An 18,065-nucleotide genomic window follows, 5' to 3' on the forward strand; every position below is an offset into this window, starting at 1 on the left:
ATAATCTAGTTCTGCTGCATATTTTATTGTACCCAAAAAGCACTTCTTGAGAAAGTGGTTCATTCCCCAAACAAAAGCTCGTTGCAGGTTTATTCCTTTTTACCCTGCATCTAATGACATAGTAACATACAGAGTTGACAGTTGGGCTACACCTGTTATGGAAGAGGGGCTGGCTTGGGCAGGAGGCAGCTGCACAGTCAAGCCTGGCATGGTAAGATGGGTTGGAAGATAAGTTGCTTATGGGGCCAGCCAGCAGCTGGAAACACAGGGAGGGGCAAGCCAAAAAAGAAGGAACACAGGTATGGCTGGGAGCAGATAGAGCCCTGGCAATGGGCAGTCCCAGCAATGGTCTGCCTGTGGGTCTCCACACCTGCCCAATGAAGTTGCGGGCAAGCATTTACCAAGATTGCAATCACCACTTCCTTCTTCATTTACCTGGGGAATCTGTGGGGAATGTGGTGGGTTTTCAAATATGCAGGAAGTAACCACAGCCACCCTTGGGGGTGGCAGGATCTGCATGTTGAGGATGAGTGTGAATGATTCTGGACTGAGGAAAAAAACAACCCCTACATTTTTGTGCTACACATACATTACTTTGTATGCAGTCATAGGCAAAACCATACTGAGCATCTGACAGCCAAACTAGATGTGAAATACATAGCAGATAGTTTAGAAAAAGAAGAAGACATTTAGCTAATTATGGGGAAAGCAGAGACCGGTTAGCACTATGAAGTCACCAATGGGGACTTTCCCTGAAAAGCGCTCTCTCTCTCTCTCTCTCTCTCTCTCTCTCTCTCTCTGTGTGTGTGTGTGTGTGTGTGGAATTAGCCTGAAAAACACAACTTAGAGTGAGGGGGAAACGTATTTGATCCCCTGCTAAATTTGCCTGTTTGCCCTCTGACGAAGAATTGACCAGTCCATAATTTTAATGGTAGGTTTATTGTAGCTGTGAGAGACAGTCTTTATGGGATTTTGTTACTCTCTTCCTAGCTATTCTCTCTTGCTTCCTCAATCTCTCTCCTCATCCATTTCCTACTTTTCAGTCCAACGTCTATTCTGTCTTGCTTCCTTTGGGCACCTGAATTCTTGGATCTGTTCTCACTTGTCCTTCCAGCATGCCACCTATTTTTCTACTCCAAACAATGTTGCCCGCAGCATACATTCACTACTGCCCCAAGTTTCTGCATAATTTTTTCCTCAGGCCTTCCACCCCGCACTGGAAACTCATTTCCCCTGTTTCACCAGCCCTTCATTTACTCTATGTTCTAACTATTTACATTGTACAATGATCCCAGTGCTTGGTGGAAGCCTTGAATGAGGGTAAGTTTCAGGACACTTCCTTGGTGTGGTAAGGGGAGAACTGTTGGGGCTTCATTCAAGGTCCTCCAAACAGTTCAGTCATCATCACTAATCAAAATATGAGTCCTGCAGTGCTTCTGGTGCTTCTGCCTCCCCAACATCACACAATCCAAAGATTACAAATCAACGGGAGAGTCCTTTAACAAGTTATATTGTGGAGCCTACCATGCTTCAAGCCTGGGCATCCTCATAAGACTTCAGATGGCTCTCGCTCTCTGCCAAGACAACGTCTCTTATTGACAACGTTCAAGGTCCTGTAAGCTGGTCTCTGCCTGCTTCTCTGTGAACTTTAAGCTTCAGAGTTTCCAGTATGCAACTGAATCCTGAAAACAGCAAAAGTCCAGGAGCACCCTGGGTGAAGCGGAAAGGGAATTGAATAGATGTACCATAAGCAATGATAGCTCCCTATCACAGCACCTTCTAGTCTGTGAAAAACCTGTGCTGCAGATGATCTTTTTCTTTTTTACATCCCAAGGTAATTTTAATGTAAACAAGCAGATTTTGGCAGGAACTCCCAGTCTGCTGTGGGCAAAACGAACCAAGATCCCTAGACAGAAGCATCTTTGAATCCAACCAGACCTCCTTAGGGCCTGTAATTATGGCTAGGAGGACTGCAAAAAGAAGAACAAGCAGCAGCAGGTGACTGCCAGTGCAGGACTCTGAAGTCAGTGGTTTGAGGACCTCAGCCAAAGCTCATACCCATCTACTAGTAGAATAGTTATGTATGTGGCCTTAAAGTCCTTACAGGGCCATCATTCACCAGGAGTTGCTCCAAGATTCAGTTTGAAGTGTGATCTTATCTGTGCAGCTGTTAAGCCAGGAATTCAGGCTGTTCACTTGATTGACTGCTGTTTAAATCACACAGTCACGTCTGCTGTGTCTTCACAAATTATTGGAGCATTGATGCTCTCAGGTGTTTATACTAGAATTACTGTATGAGAGTGGCTAACCCAATGCAGATGTATATGCACACCCTACTGATGAAGATTGTGAGGTAAAAGCATATCCAGCCAACGGAGAGGTAGATTTTATTACTGGATAATAGTGGTACGTCATAGCACTTTTTAAGAAACTTGCTTTTGACAAAGCATGTTAGATGTAAGCTTCCTTACTGATACCAGCTGCTGCTGCGCCTTTAACACATCTTGACAATGACAAATAGTCATGCACATATCAACACCCCCCAAAAGCTTTGCTTGCTGAATTCTACAGAACGAGTTCTGGTTGCTTCTTACTTTGTGTGTGTTTTCGTGTTGCATTTTACTGTAGTATTTTGTTATGTTTGCGGCAGCTAGAGTGGTGACTGGGAGCGGCCGCCGAGACCACATAACACCGGTCTTGAAAGATCTACATTGGCTCCCAGTACGTTTCCGAGCACAGTTCAAAGTGTTGGTGCTGACCTTTAAAGCCCTAAATGGCCTCGGTCCAGTATACCTGAAGGAGCGTCTCCAGCCCCATCATTTTGCCCGGACACTGAGGTCCAGCACCGAGGGCCTTCTGCCAGTTCCCCTGTTGCGAGAAGCCAAGTTGCAGGGAACTAGGCAGAGGGCCTTCTTGGTAGTGGCGCCCGCCCTGTGGAACGCCCTCCCATCAAATGTCAAAGAGAAAAACAACTACCAGACTTTTAGAAGACGTCCATTATTGTACTTTATTTTTCTGTTGGAAGCCGCCCAGAGTGGCTGGGGAAACCCAGCCAGATGGGAGGGGTATAAATAATAAATTATTATTATTATTATTATTATTATTTGTATGATGCAAAGAGAATTTATTTTGAGGTGTCTAAAAAATGCAATCGAAACAGCACCGTGCCAAACCACACATGGCCATCTCTTGGCCAGTTGGCAATCCTTATATTTGATGTATTGCAATTTTATTACATTAGTAAAACATATGTATGGAAACTGGATCCACTCAGTTCCCAGTTTAGATCTTGAACTGGGTCTGCAAGCTGGCATCATAGCTACAACATCTAGTCTAATGGTTCAACTTTTAAAAAAATCTTTCCTCACCCCTTGCTTCATGCAATGTTTTGCCTGAAAAGGAGTTCTACAGAATTTATAAGCTTATCATTTTTGTGACTTTTGGGTTGGTCCTAATAAAAGTTATTATCCAGTTTGGTTTGTTGCATTTGCCAAAATATTTTTTTAAAAGGGGGTTAAACACGGTTGTAAGTTTGTTTTTGGCAATTGCAGCAAAGACGTCTCCAGCTTAATCTTACCAGGCTGAATTAATGCAGTCACAATTTCACAAAAATAATATAGTCCTTAGATGTACAACGTTCCTAAAAGTAAATGTGCCAAACTTAACAAGGTGTTAATGAATCAGCATGAAAGTTAAAAATAAATATATGAACTTGAGCTATAAGAAAAAGTTAGCATCCCTTAGTCTCAAATGTGCTATGCTTAAAGGAAAAAAAGCAAAGCTGAAGGCATTTTTCCCAGCTGATAGCTGGAGTCCAACAACATGGATGCAGTTGAGCCAAGGGAAAGAAGAGTTCTGACCCTATTAAGATCATACTTTAGCCTTTGAAAAACCTCTACTGTACTGGAAGCCTGCTTCCCATTTTCATTAGAGAACAACAACTCCTTTTACTATAGTATCACTAACATTAAAAAAATCACAGCCAAAACCTTTTGAATGCTAAGCTGATGAAAATAAAGCTGAACAGTGAACATTCATGGAGTTGCCCCTTTCAGGTCATGTTGAAAAATCAAAAGAAAGATTGTACAATAGGTATTATTTTGATTCAGTCCTTTGGCTAGAGATGATTAACTTGACACTTTTCTGGTGTTATTCTGTTGTCATACTTTGAAAGCAGCTATTGGGCTGGGATTTGTTTTTGTATTTTAGAGCTTCTCCGAGGGTATGTGTGTGCATGCAGGCAAGGGAACACATTCTGATATTGATGTAACAAGCTAGAGCAATAGGATGCTCTTTTGGCACATATCATCACAACAATGGTATACAGAGCACTATAACATCGATTTGAAAGCTTTTTTCATTTCTTTTTAAAAAGAAACACATTGGGCCACAGCCAAGGCTTCATGTGAATAATTATACCTTCCTTTATCCTGTGCTTTGTAAACATGCAGGCATAGATAAAAGCATGAGCTCCAATTCTTTAACATTCTCCTAGATCTTCCAGTACTTGACAAAGGTAAATATACCTAGCTTTTATACTGAAGGCTGCTCTCCAAGTTACAATTAATTCTTAGCCAGAGGATTACTATTACAAGTCATTAAAATGACTAAAATTGTAACCTGGGAAGGCTTCATATAAACACACTGAAGGTCACAGAGAAAGCAGCTCAGAACAGCTGCAAGGAAGTATAAGTAGAGTGGCTAGAGAACAACCCAGAGGGGTGTCCTTTATATTAAGATATTCTTTCTCCTCTCCCTAAGGAAAAGCTTTCAAGCTTAGTGCCTATCCGAACCATATACAGAGAATGCAAAAGCTTACTTATACCCCCCGCCCCCAGTGCAGGCTGGCCCATTATGGAGGATTGCCCCATCAACCACAAGAATGTAAGAACACCCTGCTGGGTCAGACAGATGGCCTATCTAGTCCAGTTTTCTGTTCTTGCAGTGGCCAAGCAGAAGCCCGTGAGAAGCCCACAAGTACCGGTAGGACCAGATCACACTCCCTTCCTGCGGTTTGCAGCAACTGGCCACCCCCAACCAGGGAGAGAGAGCATGGCCTCCATTGGTCCATACATTTGCCCTCAGCCATCCCTTGCCTTGCCTGCCTTCTTACTTGCAACCAGTCCAGGGAGTGGCAGCGCTGCCTTTCAACTTCCTTTTCTTTAGTCTCTCAGTGTTGCTTTTGTAAAACTCAAGCTGATGTGCTGTTTGTTTTTATTGAGGGGTATATCAGGGAGGGATATACCAAACACCCCTTGGTCCATTGGTTTCATGATATAATGAACAAAGGAATCAAACAAAGCAGTATTATTTATTGCTGGTTATGTTGCTTCACATCCACATAATATGAAGGAAATGTCCCTCCATGGAGGGAAGAGCTGCCTGTTGAATCCTCAGTTAAGACAGGTCCATCTTCAACTTCAAAGATCCTGTATGTGCATGTAATGGTAAGGGGTGGGGTCCTACCTCTACCCCTGAGGCTCTGACCTCTCTCTGTAATTTCTCAGAAATCTACCTCTCTTTCCCTTCTATTTTGTTCTGTCTTCCTGCCTTTCTCCCAGGACCTCTTCTGCATCATCATGCCCATGTATCCAACTCTCAATGTCTCCTAAGCTTTCTACCTGCTGCATCTCTCCATGCTGGGGTTTACGATCAGCTACATTTACTCCCAACCTGTGGGGCAACTGGAAAGGGAGACTGTGGTGTGTAGATCTCCAGCTTGCTGAGCTGATGTGGGAGACAGCCACACAGCACTCTCTCTCTCTTAAGTTGGGTGTAGCCTCTTGATGAAATCTTGGTGCATTCTCAGAAGGCTACTGTACAGTGCCTGGCACCGTTTATCACCCAAGCCTTCAGTTCCAGTGAATGTCCCCACAAGTAAAGGTGATGATGATGCTGGCAGTGTTGGCAGGGCAAACCCCAGCAGTTTTCTTATATTTGTATCCTGCCCTTTTCTGTCATGGAACCTGTTATGTACTGAGCTGAATCCTAGAACAATAGGATTCAGAATCAGCGGGAGCTACCCAATCCAACTCCAGGTGGAAGTGAATCCTCAACCTGATTGGCCTGCTGGAGCAGCCAATCAGGCGGCTGGCAGAAGTGAATCTGCTACCTGATTGGCCTGTAGGAGCAGCCAATCAGGCTGCAGGCAGAAGTCAATCCACAATATAATTGGCCCACAGGTGTAGCCCTGAAGTAGCCAATCACGCAAGGCCCATTGTGTAAATAATGTATATAAGCAGACGGTTTGGGGAAAAGAGCCATTCGTCTTCTCTTCTCCTCCTTGATGACTATGAGCTGAATAAAGAGCATGAAATTCACTCTTGACTCCGAGTATATTTCACTGGCGACGAGGATGGGATCCTGCTGAGCTGACCGCCACCACGCACTGCACCGCAGCACCGCCACCTGCTGCACCGCTGCATCGCACCGTGCATCCAGGCTTCAGCTCCAGGACCCAAGGAACCCAGAATGGCAACCGACAGCAGCTTCTCGCCATTCAAACCAGCATCAGGAGACTGGGAAGGGTACGCCGCCCGTTTCAACTTCCTCCTGCAAGCGAAAGAAGTCACCAACGATGCCATGAAGAGGGCAACATTCTTCAGCGTCTGTGGAGAGGAGACGTTTGAAATCGCCCGGGCTCTCCTTGCACCTAGAGATGTCGCTACCGTCTCTTACAAAACAATAATGGAACGGCTGAAGGAGCACTTCTCACCACAGCCCTCGGTGGTAGCTTGCCGAAATGCCTTCTACGCAAAGCGGCAAGCCCCGGGGGAAACCATAACTGGGTTTGTGACCTCCCTCCGCCAAGCCGCCCGGTTATGCAACTTCTCAGAATTGGAGAACATGCTTCGTGACCGCCTCGTCGGTGGCCTGAGGGACGAGATGTTGCAACGACGCCTCTACGCCAAAAAAGACCTCACGTTCCAGATTGCTCTGGAGGAAGCCCTGGCAACCGAAGCCGCCGAGAGGTCAACGCAAGAGGCACGACCGGCCCCGCCATCCCAACCGAGGGTCTACCACGAAGACCTCACCGACGAATCCGAATCTGACAGGGAGGAAGTACACCGAGTACAGCGGCGCACTCAAGCAGCACACACACCACAGCAGCCTCGACGAGAAGGAGGGAACTGTGCAAGCTGCGGGGAGAACCACGAGAGGAGGACCTGTCGTTTCCGCAACGCAGAGTGCAGGCAGTGCAGAAAATTGGGACACATCGCCCGGGTGTGTCGGGCTCGACTCACCCGTCGACAAGCATCAGATGACCGACCCAGGAGCCCCAGGTCACACGGCACCATGCACCAAGGCAACTCAACGGAGATCACGGACTACCAGGTATTCCAGTTGCCCCATCCCAGCACAGAGAAAATTTATATAGAGGTACAGATAGAGGGAGCCCCATGCCGCATGGAGCTGGACACGGGTTCAACTCTATCCATAATCTCGGCCCGAACATTAAGGGAACTGTGCCCTAATGGGGGTCCCAAACTAAGGCCGGCCCCATTCACCCTCCGGGACTTCCAGAAACGTAAGGTCCCTACTATGGGGGTGGGGACCTTCAGGGTGCAATATCGAGGGCGAAAGCAACAATTGGACTTGCTGGTAGTTAAGGGCCCCTACGTTAGCTTACTGGGACTGGCATGGTTTGGACCTCTGGGGCTAGCCGTTACCGGGGTGAACCACACTAGCTTACAAGTGGACGTGGACGCCATATGCAAAGAGTTTCCAGGGGTTTTCGATGGGGCATTGGGACGATATACAGGACCCCCCATTGCCCTACAGCTAGACCCCGCTGTACGACCCATCAGGCACAAGGCCCGCCGGGTCCCGTTCGCCCTGAAACCCCGCATAGACGAGGAATTGGACCGGCTCGTGGAGCAAGGAGTGCTGGAGCCGGTGCCCAACGCCCCCTGGGAAACTCCAATTGTCACACCCGTCAAGCCTAACGGTTCGGTCCGCATCTGTGCAGACTACAAATGCACCATAAACAAGGCTCTCACGGCCCATGCATACCCAGTGCCAGTGGTCAGCCATGTCCTCGCCACCCTGGCTGGGTCAAAAATCTTTGGCAAACTGGACTTGGCCCAAGCGTATCAACAGTTGCCTGTGGACGAAGCCACAGCAGAGGCTCAGACGATTGTGACGCACAGAGGGGCATTCAGAGTTAAGCGGCTGCAATTTGGCGTTAGCGTGGCACCAGGCATATTCCAGAATCTAATGGACTCTCTCCTTAAAGGGATTCCTGGCGTCACCCCCTTCTTCGATGATGTACTGATCGCCGGGCCCACACCAGAGGAATTTGAGGACCGCCTCCGCTCCGTCCTGCACCGTTTCCAGACGGCGGGCCTCAAGGTGAAGCGGGAAAAGTGTTTACTGGGAGTGCCGCAGGTGGACTTTCTGGGATTTAAGGTGGACGCAGAAGGGGTCCATCCAACCGGTGACAAGGTACGGGCCATTTGTGAGGCCCCAGCGCCCAAGAGCAAGCCCGAACTTCAGTCATTCTTGGGACTATTGAACTTTTACCATGCCTTCCTTCCCCATAAGGCAGCGGTAGCGGAGCCCCTACACAGACTCCTAGATAAAAGGGCCCCTTGGGTGTGGGGCCAGCGACAAAGGGCCGCATTCCAGGCAGTCAAGGACTTGCTCGTCTCGAACTCGGTCTTAGCACACTTCGACGAGAGGCTGCCAGTGGTGCTGGCATGCGACGCCTCTCCCTATGGCATCGGCGCTGTCCTGGGACACCAACTCCCGGATGGAAGAGAGGTGCCGGTGGCATACTTCTCCCAGACGCTTGCTGCAGCCGAACGAAACTACTCACAGATTGACAAGGAGGGTCTGGCAATCGTGAAGGGCGTAAAAAAATTCCATGATTTCTTGTACGGGCGGCCCTTTACCATAGTGACTGACCACAAGCCGTTGCTTGGCCTGTTTGCTCCTGAGAAGCAGACCCCCCAAGTGTTGTCTCCACGTGTCCTCAGGTGGTCAATTTTCCTTGCCGGCTACCAGTATGCACTAATCCACCGCCCTGGGAAGGCGATGGGCCACGCAGACGCCCTCAGCAGGCTACCACTACCAGAAACAGGCCCCGACCCAGCGCCTGCGCAAGAGGTTATGACCCTGGAGCTGCTTCCCGACCGACCCATTCAGGCACAAGAAGTTGCGCACCATTCCACAAAAGATAGGGTCATCTCCCGGGTCCTGGACTGGGTGTGGCGAGGATGGCCCAGCAGCAGCCCCGGGCCAGAATTCGCTGGCTACACAAACCGCAAACATGAACTGTCGGCCCACAAGGGGTGCCTGTTATGGGGAAGCAGGGTTGTTGTTCCCCAGCCCCTCCGCAAAAGGGTCCTCACAGCCCTACACGAGACACACCCAGGGGTAGTGAGGATGAAGGCCCTTGCCAGGAGTTATGTGTGGTGGCCGGGGATTGACAGAGAGATAGAGGCCTGGGTCCAACACTGCCAGACCTGCCAAGAATCCCGCCCGGATCCCCCAAGGGCCCCAGTCCAGCCCTGGGAGTCCGCCCGACATCCATGGTCACGCTTGCACGTGGACTTCGCTGGCCCCTTCCAGGGAAAAACATTCTTCATAGTGGTGGATTCCTACACCAAATGGCTGGAGGTCGCACTGGTACCATCCACTTCAACGGCGGCGGCCATCCGGGTACTACGTAAGCTGTTTGCGACCCACGGGCTCCCTGACACCCTCGTCTCGGACAATGGAACCGCATTCACATCAGAGGAGTTCCAGACCTTCACAGCGCAGAACGCCATCCGCCACATCCGCTCAGCACCATTCCACCCTGCCACCAATGGCCAAGCGGAGCGCATGGTGCGGACCACCAAGGACAGCCTCCGCCGCATGACACAAGGGGACTGGGAATACCGCCTTGCCGCATTTCTTCTAGCACAGCACAGCACCCCAAGCACAACGACGGGCCGGAGCCCAGCTGAATTACTAATGGGCCGGCGCCTTGCAACTAGACTGGACCGACTTCACCCCGACAGAGCTCAGGATGAGGTAGTGGTGGGGAAAGGCAGGAACCCCCGGACATTTGTGGCCCAGGACCCAGTGTATGCAAAGAATTTTGGGGCAGGCCCAGCATGGGTACCCGCCACAGTCACCAAGGTGACCGGTCCCGTGTCGTACGAGGTACTAACGGAAGGGGGGCAATGTTGGCGCCGCCACTGCGACCAGCTACGGCGACGATTCCCAGGAGGAACCCGGGAGGAGAGCGGGACAGAGGGGTCCCAAGGGGACAGCAGGGCAGTGAGGCCTGTAGAGCGAGAGGGGTGGGCAGGGGAAGCAGAAGCAGTAGGCACAGAGGGGCGCCCCGAGGCTGGAAGGACACCGGAACCAGAGCTACAACCTAGTGGTTCAGTGGCGCCAGACCAGACAGCCCTGGCACAGCCAGCAGCCTCGGAACACGAGCCAGAACAGAACCCCTGACCAAGGAACACCCCAGGCCACAACGCACACGGAGGCGGCCAGCAGACCTTGGGGACTACGAATGCAACTTCCTGGGCAGGACTGGAACTTAGAGGGGAGGGGTGTTATGTACTGAGCTGAATCCTAGAACAATAGGATTCAGAATCAGCGGGAGCTACCCAATCCAACTCCAGGTGGAAGTGAATCCTCAACCTGATTGGCCTGCTGGAGCAGCCAATCAGGCGGCTGGCAGAAGTGAATCTGCTACCTGATTGGCCTGTAGGAGCAGCCAATCAGGCTGCAGGCAGAAGTCAATCCACAATATAATTGGCCCACAGGTGTAGCCCTGAAGTAGCCAATCACGCAAGGCCCATTGTGTAAATAATGTATATAAGCAGACGGTTTGGGGAAAAGAGCCATTCGTCTTCTCTTCTCCTCCTTGATGACTATGAGCTGAATAAAGAGCATGAAATTCACTCTTGACTCCGAGTATATTTCAGAACCCAAGGAAATACACATGTGGTTCCCAGGTGGTTACTCATCCAGGTATTGACCAGATCCAGACCTCCTTAGCTTCAGCAGATGGTGACCTCCTGTGCCTTTAAGTCACATTCTGAGACAGTGGCAGACTAGTATGTGTTGACATTTGACATGCTCAAATGTATGCATGATATTGCTTGTCACACTATAGTTTTCATTCACTTTTGCTGCCCTGCCTTGATGCCCAAACACATGCACAATTTGAGAAGGTAAGTGGAGCCAAGTTGAATCTGGAAAGTGTTCAACATTCTTTGGTTTAGATAGCACTTTAGGCTCTGCCAATGTACACCCTAATCCAGCTTTGGCCATGCATAGTTATGCATTAGGAGCGCCATTTGAAACAAAGGCACATCAGTGAGAATAATGCAGTACTGACAGACATCGGATGTACATTCTGATACATTTTCACTTTCTCTCTCCTTCTATTTCCCTGTGCAATTTGCCAACAGTTTGCACATCAGCCAGTGTTCCCCTCTCTGTGCATGTAGTAGAAAGCAAATCAGAGCGAATCAGATGCAAAGAAGGTGAAGGGTAAATGTTTGCACAAGCAGGACAGCAATATCTATATCAGAAATTTAACTTAGTAATTTATCATGGAATTCCTAGCAGGAACAGCCCTAGGAGTGAAATTTATACTGTGAGAAGCCGCCACCAGCAAAGTCTTTATTACATGGCAGTAAGCAAGTTATGAACAAGACCACTCTATGAGGTCTGATAGAATACTGTACTTGAAGGGTGGATAAATGCAGGCAGTACTCAGCATTTAGCTGGTGGGGGTGTAAGCAGTAGTAGCAGCGGGTATGACATCAGAACACGCCAGCAGCTAGTAGCCACAGAGGGAAAATAGATACCGCTGAACCTATTAAATATCTATTATTAAGCATTCCAGTTAAGCTCTCCCTACGCCTGCAATATCTGTCAAAGTTCCATGCTTCCAGCCTATTTGCCTGTAATTTCATCTCTGAATAGTGGACCACCACAAGGCACTCATTTTCTTTGAAGCTATACTGCTTCAAGAGGCCTCTCCTTTCCAGGCATGCTTAAAACCTCTCTTTCTCTCTCAATCATTCCCATTCATCACACAGAGACCTGTAATCTATGGAATATTTCTGACTGTACTCTCCCGCATAGATACGCTTTATCCAAATCTTGTTTTTCATTATCTGATAATATCTCAAAACCAAGTCTTCTCCTCTTCATGCATGTGCACACACACATACTGAAATTGATTCATGGACTCATACAGATAGAAACGGACCTCAAAAATCATCACGCTCAGTCCCCTGCTGATGCAGAAAACTTACTGCTACAGTGTCCCTGATAGGTGACAATCCAACTGTTGCTTATAAACCCCTAATGACAGAGAGTTTAACACTATCCAAAGAGGGCAGTCTGTTCCATTATGGCACAAAGTGTGACACCAGAAAGTTCGTCCCAACGTTTAGTCAAAATCACCCTCTTTGTAATTTGAACATGTTGGTTCAGATCCCACCCTCTGCAGCATCAGAAAACAGCTTTGTCCCATCATCTATGTAATAGCACTTCACATATTTGAGAATTGCTAGCACATTGCCCCTTAACAATCTCTTCTCCAGTATAAATACACACTTGCTTCCAACTTTCCTTCATAAGATTAGGTATCCAGGCCCTTCATCATCATTCCTTTGGACATGTCCCAGTTTGTCAATATCCTTTATAAACTCTGACACCCAGAACTGGATGCAGTTCTGCAGGTGAGGACTGACCAAAGCAGAACAGAGTGGTATTCATTATTCTTGTGATCTAGAGACTTGTTTATTTGTAAAATCAACATTTTATTTATTTGCTTCCTCACCTTTTGCTCCCAGAGCTGATAAGGCAGCTCACATATAAATTCACACAGAAAATACTGAACTGCTACCAGAGTCCAGATATCCTCTACTCACAATTGTGCTTCTGGTTGCACTTCCAGCTCTGGATGCACAATAGCCTACATCTGGGAGATTCAGTGATTCATTAAACTAGAGTGTCCATTGCTATAATAATTGCTATGTGGTCCTTGGGTGTGGAGGCATTTTCTGAGATATTGCAAAGGCTAATTCAAAACTAGGTTTTAATCTAGGCTTTGAGAAGTATGAAAAGCAGAGACACTACCACTCTCTCATACATTACTATGGCATTCTGCGGACCTGAACTTAAGAGCTGTTTGGGGGGTTGTTTTGAAATTTCCCTACCTGGCTGTGCGTATTTCTCCTCTGCAAAGGCAGGGTTGGAGTTCTCATACCACCTACTCATACTTTGTTTCATGCCCCATAGCAAGGCTTACTCCCCCCTCCAAACAAGCTTTCCCCTAAATCATTATGGCAATAAGATATTTAAATGGTGGCACTGCATTGGGGCCAGCACAGAACCCACAGTGATTAAATGTATGTTTTTTTCCATCCAAGAATCTAGAATGGGCCTTAGTGTTCAGGGAAGAAAGCTTGAGGCATGATCAGCCAAAGCCAAAACACTTTCAAGCGCCATTGGTCTCAAAGGGACAGATTAAGCACATATTTATAACTCTCCAATTTAAGCCGTTAGGTCTGAAAAGTATTTTACTTTCTTTGAACTCCACTGTCCCCCTTTTTAAAACTCTCTCCAAAAGCAGTTTTAGGAAAGGCTTTGAGAAAATAATTGCACACCCTTTTCAACCTGTTATCCCTTTTCCTGGTTTTGCAGTAATCACTACTGCTATCTCAATGTCACATGCCTATTTAGATGGCCTGGCCCCATTTATAAACTTTTCTAATCTGCTTCTTTACAAAAGACACAAATCCATTTGTAACTCTACAAATGGCAACAAATTTAACTTCTGTTTTGACATATACGCGACGGAATGGATTGTTACATACAACTTGAAATTCTTTTATTATATCCTTATCTAATTCTGTATATCCTTTGGGCTATTTTACCTTTTAATTGAAAATCAAATCGTGCGCATTTCTGTTCTTGTTTTATTATGTCTATGAGCTTAAAGCTGAAATAAAGTGATTTGGATTCTTTACAAAAGTTTTTATGTATGTACACTATTTATTTATTTATGAATTAATGAAAAAAATCAATAAAGGTTCTCAAACTGCATTACAGATCTCTGAAAATACAGGACTACCACCCAAAATGACTAAAACAATGTTGCTGTAAGATTAAACCTCTCTATTAACTAAAAAATAAATAAATCCCTTCATTGATGAGATATCCAACTATATTTTTACAGACAGAAAACTTAAGGGCCAATTCAGACAACCTGTATCTCCAATACTCATCCAGATTTGCTTGCACAAAGCTTACGCAGATGCTAGACTATATCCCATCTTAAATGAGCATTCATTCTGATTTCTTCATGGGGAGGTTATAGGACAGTCAACATTTGTCCTAAATTCATCCTAATTCTCTTGCATTGTGCTTACATGTCTTTCCGCTTATCATTTCTCTCTCACTTCCTAACCACAAAATTCTGAGGTTGCTGTTTTTTAAGTGGTTTTTTGGGCCAAAGCAACAGAACACTTTAACTGTGTAAACCTAAAGTTCTGTTATGCACTCGAATCCCTCCCACAAAATACTGACAGCCTTGGAGGCAACCTTTGTTTCTTAAAGCCCATTTATTAGATCCATAAAAACTCATAGCAGGAATAAGCACCTGAAGATTTCCCAGCGCTACAGCTCTCATCATTATTCTATGAACCGCCTTGATATCTTATGATGAAGGGTGGTGTATAAATGTAATAACGAAATTAAAATAAATCAACCCTGACTGTTGGCTGTGCTGGCTGGAACTAAGGAAGGCGGAGTCCAACAACACTGGAAGGTGCTCCATCCCTGACTGATAGCTTTTATAAGTTATAAGGAAAGACAAGTTGAACAGTGCAAGAACTCTACGTTTGAGTACGGTATGTTTCTAAACATGTTTTAAGAGAGACCAGCTAAGATTTTGTTTTTGAAGTTCCACTTTTGTCTGCTTTAGGAGCATGGGAAGCTGCCTTATACTGAGTCGGACTGTTGGTCCATCCTGGTCAGTACTGCCTACACGGGTTGGCAGCAACTCTCCAGGATTTCAGGAAAGGGTACATACCTAGCCTTTACCTAGAGATGCATGAGACTGGAACCTTTTGCATGCAAAGCAGATGCTCTGTCACTGAGCTATGGCCCTTCCCCTCCCCCTATAACAAAAAAAACCAAAAACCTGTATAACACACACACACACACACACACACACACACACACAAATAGATGAGTCAAACTACTGAGCAAGAAAGGGCAAAAGCAGCCAGCTGGCAAGACAAGCAATAATAAAACTGCTGAGGTTTATATGCACAATCATTTCCCTATTTAATTACACACACACTCTTCTCATCGCCACAGCAAGTTCTAGACTGTGGTTGGATATCATATGGAGAGAATACCCGGAAGCAGTTTATTCTGTCTGCTGTACTTGCTGATCCTTACAGCAACTTGGGGAAGCAAATTCTGAGGGAAGAAATGTAACTGTAAATGGGGGGGGGGTAGTTTTAATCTGTTTCATAGGATTCCAAAAGAAGAAGAAGAAGAAGAAGAAGAAGAAGAAGAAGAAGAAGAAGAAGAAGAAGAAGAAGTGACAAAAGAAACAAGGAGAAAGGGGAGAGAGAAAGAGATTAAAAGAAAGGGAGAAGCAACAGAAAATGAAAGACAAAAGGAAAAGAAACATTAGAGAAAAATAAAAAGGACTTCCCATTTTCCATCTGCTGGCTACATTAAAAAAAGGGGGGGGTGAGGTAGGGGAGATTATTTAAGATATTCAGTCCATGAAAATAATATCCATCTTTTCCACTTTCTGTTAAAGAGTTTTTCTTTTAGGTCAAAGTTTCTCAGAATCATTCATTTCTCTCCCCCCCCCCCCCCAAAGTATGTTTCTAAAGCTTAATTGTGAATTTCCCCTTGGTTTTCTTTTTTCAAATTTTTATAAACCACTCTGAGTTTGTTTTTTTTACAACTAACCATTTATTTAAATAAAAATTTATGTAAATAAATAAATAAATATTCCTTCCTGTCACGTTTAAGAATAAATTTCATGACATTCCATACACTTACATTAATAATGGTATCAGGTCAGCAGACATACAACTTCACAAGTTACTAGGGGTGTGTGTGTGCGTGTGTGCGTGCGTGCGTGCAGAGCCCTTTAAAGTAATTCTGAGCTTGCATTTATTATGGGGTGGTTTTTGTTTTGTGTCTTTCAGGTTTTTCTTGACTCTCCGATACACCAAACCCTTAAATCACGTCAGCACAAAAACGGTTTCTCAACCTGTGCTGTGGGCCCTTCAGCATGCTCTTTGTAGAGATGGGGAACCCCTTTTCAAGCCCAGGGTTGCATTCAGCCCAAGGGGAAACTGCTGGGCAGAATGGGGGAACATCTCATCAGATTGACAGAGCTACACACCTGAATGGGGATTTGCCACCTTTTTGCAAGCACAAAAAGATAGCAATTTGCTCAAGGTCATTTGGAGTTCATAATGAGCTGGGGTTTGATCCCTGTTTGATAGGCTTAAGTATTTTTCCTGCAGGATTAATCAGGCTACCAACTATGATAAATACACACTTTGACTTTCTAAAATATTAGAACTAATTTGGCAAAGAATTTGGACACTTAGTTAATGGGTAAGAAATGTATATCGTCAATTGGTCTAAGTGGAACCTGCAAGCATATATTTATCCAATTGTTTTTAATTCATATGAGTCACACTCTCTGCTAGTAGCAGCACCGGAGGCAACACATAGCATCCAATTAATAGATACGTTTATCTGAATTATTTCAACAGAGTAGAACTACTATAGGTTTTTAGTTTTCCATTGCCCCAGTTCAACATACAGATGACAATTCAGCCTTTCATGTTGCACAACACACGCACACTATGCTTCTTATTTCAGAACCATATGAAGACATCTCACTCATGGCAAACTCCTACTATATTATTAGTAGATTAAAGACAAATATCTCAATGCCTAGTTTGACTAAATTAGTGGTGACATTGAAAGCTATAGTATATGTTACCACTGATAAAACACAAGTGATATTCTGCCACACTACAGCAGTGCATTTCAGACCACAAAATATGATACTGAGTTACAGTTCATCTGACAAGGCTTGACTCCATACAATTTCACTAACTGTTCTGCAAAGTGGAAAGGACACTTCAATCCCAGCAATTTGCAACTGGGCACATTTGTAGATATTTTTACTTCTTTATGTTTTGCCAGACTGTTACTGTTTCATTTTTCCTAAAGCCTCCCCAAGATGCCCATTCCAGATATTTTTCCCATGCCTAGCGGTATTCTGGTGTTCTCTCCCTCCCCTCCACCCTAAACTAGAACAAATTATTTGGCTTACCAAAATGTCAGTCACCCAACACGAACTGAACATATCTTTATATAGTAAAAGCATCCAAAGCAATTTCTCAAGATGGTGTTTTAAAAAGGGACCAGCTTATAGTGAGAGAAGAAGAAGAAGAAGAAGAAGAAGAAGAAGAAGAAGAAGAAGAAGAAGAAGAAGAAGAAGAAGAAGAGGAGTAGTAGTAGTAGTAGTAGTAGTTTGGATTTGATATCCTGCTTTATCACTACCCTAAGGAGTCTCAAAGTGGCTAACATTCTCCTTTCCCATCCTCCCCCACAACAAACGCTCTGTGAGTGGGGCTGAGAGACTTCAAAGAAGTGTGACTAGCCCAAGGTCACCCAGCAACTACATGTGGAGGAGAGACTTATTTACAGCACAATCCTGTGCACGTTTACTCACAAGGAAGTCCCACCATATTCAGTGTCTTTTTTCTTAATTGCAGGTTCCCTTTTTGTCCTTTTGTTTATGACATAGATGTAGTTCTGTCAGGGTTCACTTGGGAGGAAAGGAGCTGTTTCATTCATTCTAAGGCAGGCTCTGATCAAGCTACCTCTACTAGGGCCTGTGAGAAGAAGCAAGAAGCCTCCTGTTATTAAGAGACAATAACAATTCTGAAGCTTGGCTTGGCGGTAAATCCAGAAGATTATTTCCCCAGAACAATCCTGAAGGAGCACACGCCCTCGGACTGTGGCAGTGCATTTTGCTGTATACT

General features: G+C 45.7%; 1 long non-coding RNA gene across 1 annotated transcript; it reads right to left on the minus strand.

Annotated features, from left to right (window-relative positions):
* Nucleotides 1-3,101: 3,101 nt before the first annotated feature.
* On the minus strand, nt 3,102-17,746 carry LOC132592651 (uncharacterized). The gene is made up of 2 exons (XR_009558165.1): nt 10,932-17,746; nt 3,102-5,966 (listed from the first exon to the last, which is right to left on the minus strand). It is a non-coding gene; the product is annotated as an uncharacterized LOC132592651 (long non-coding RNA).
* Nucleotides 17,747-18,065: the final 319 nt, after the last annotated feature.

The sequence above is a fragment of the Zootoca vivipara genome, chromosome 9, assembly GCF_963506605.1.
Source record: "Zootoca vivipara chromosome 9, rZooViv1.1, whole genome shotgun sequence".
NCBI classification, from domain to species: domain Eukaryota; kingdom Metazoa; phylum Chordata; class Lepidosauria; order Squamata; family Lacertidae; genus Zootoca; species Zootoca vivipara.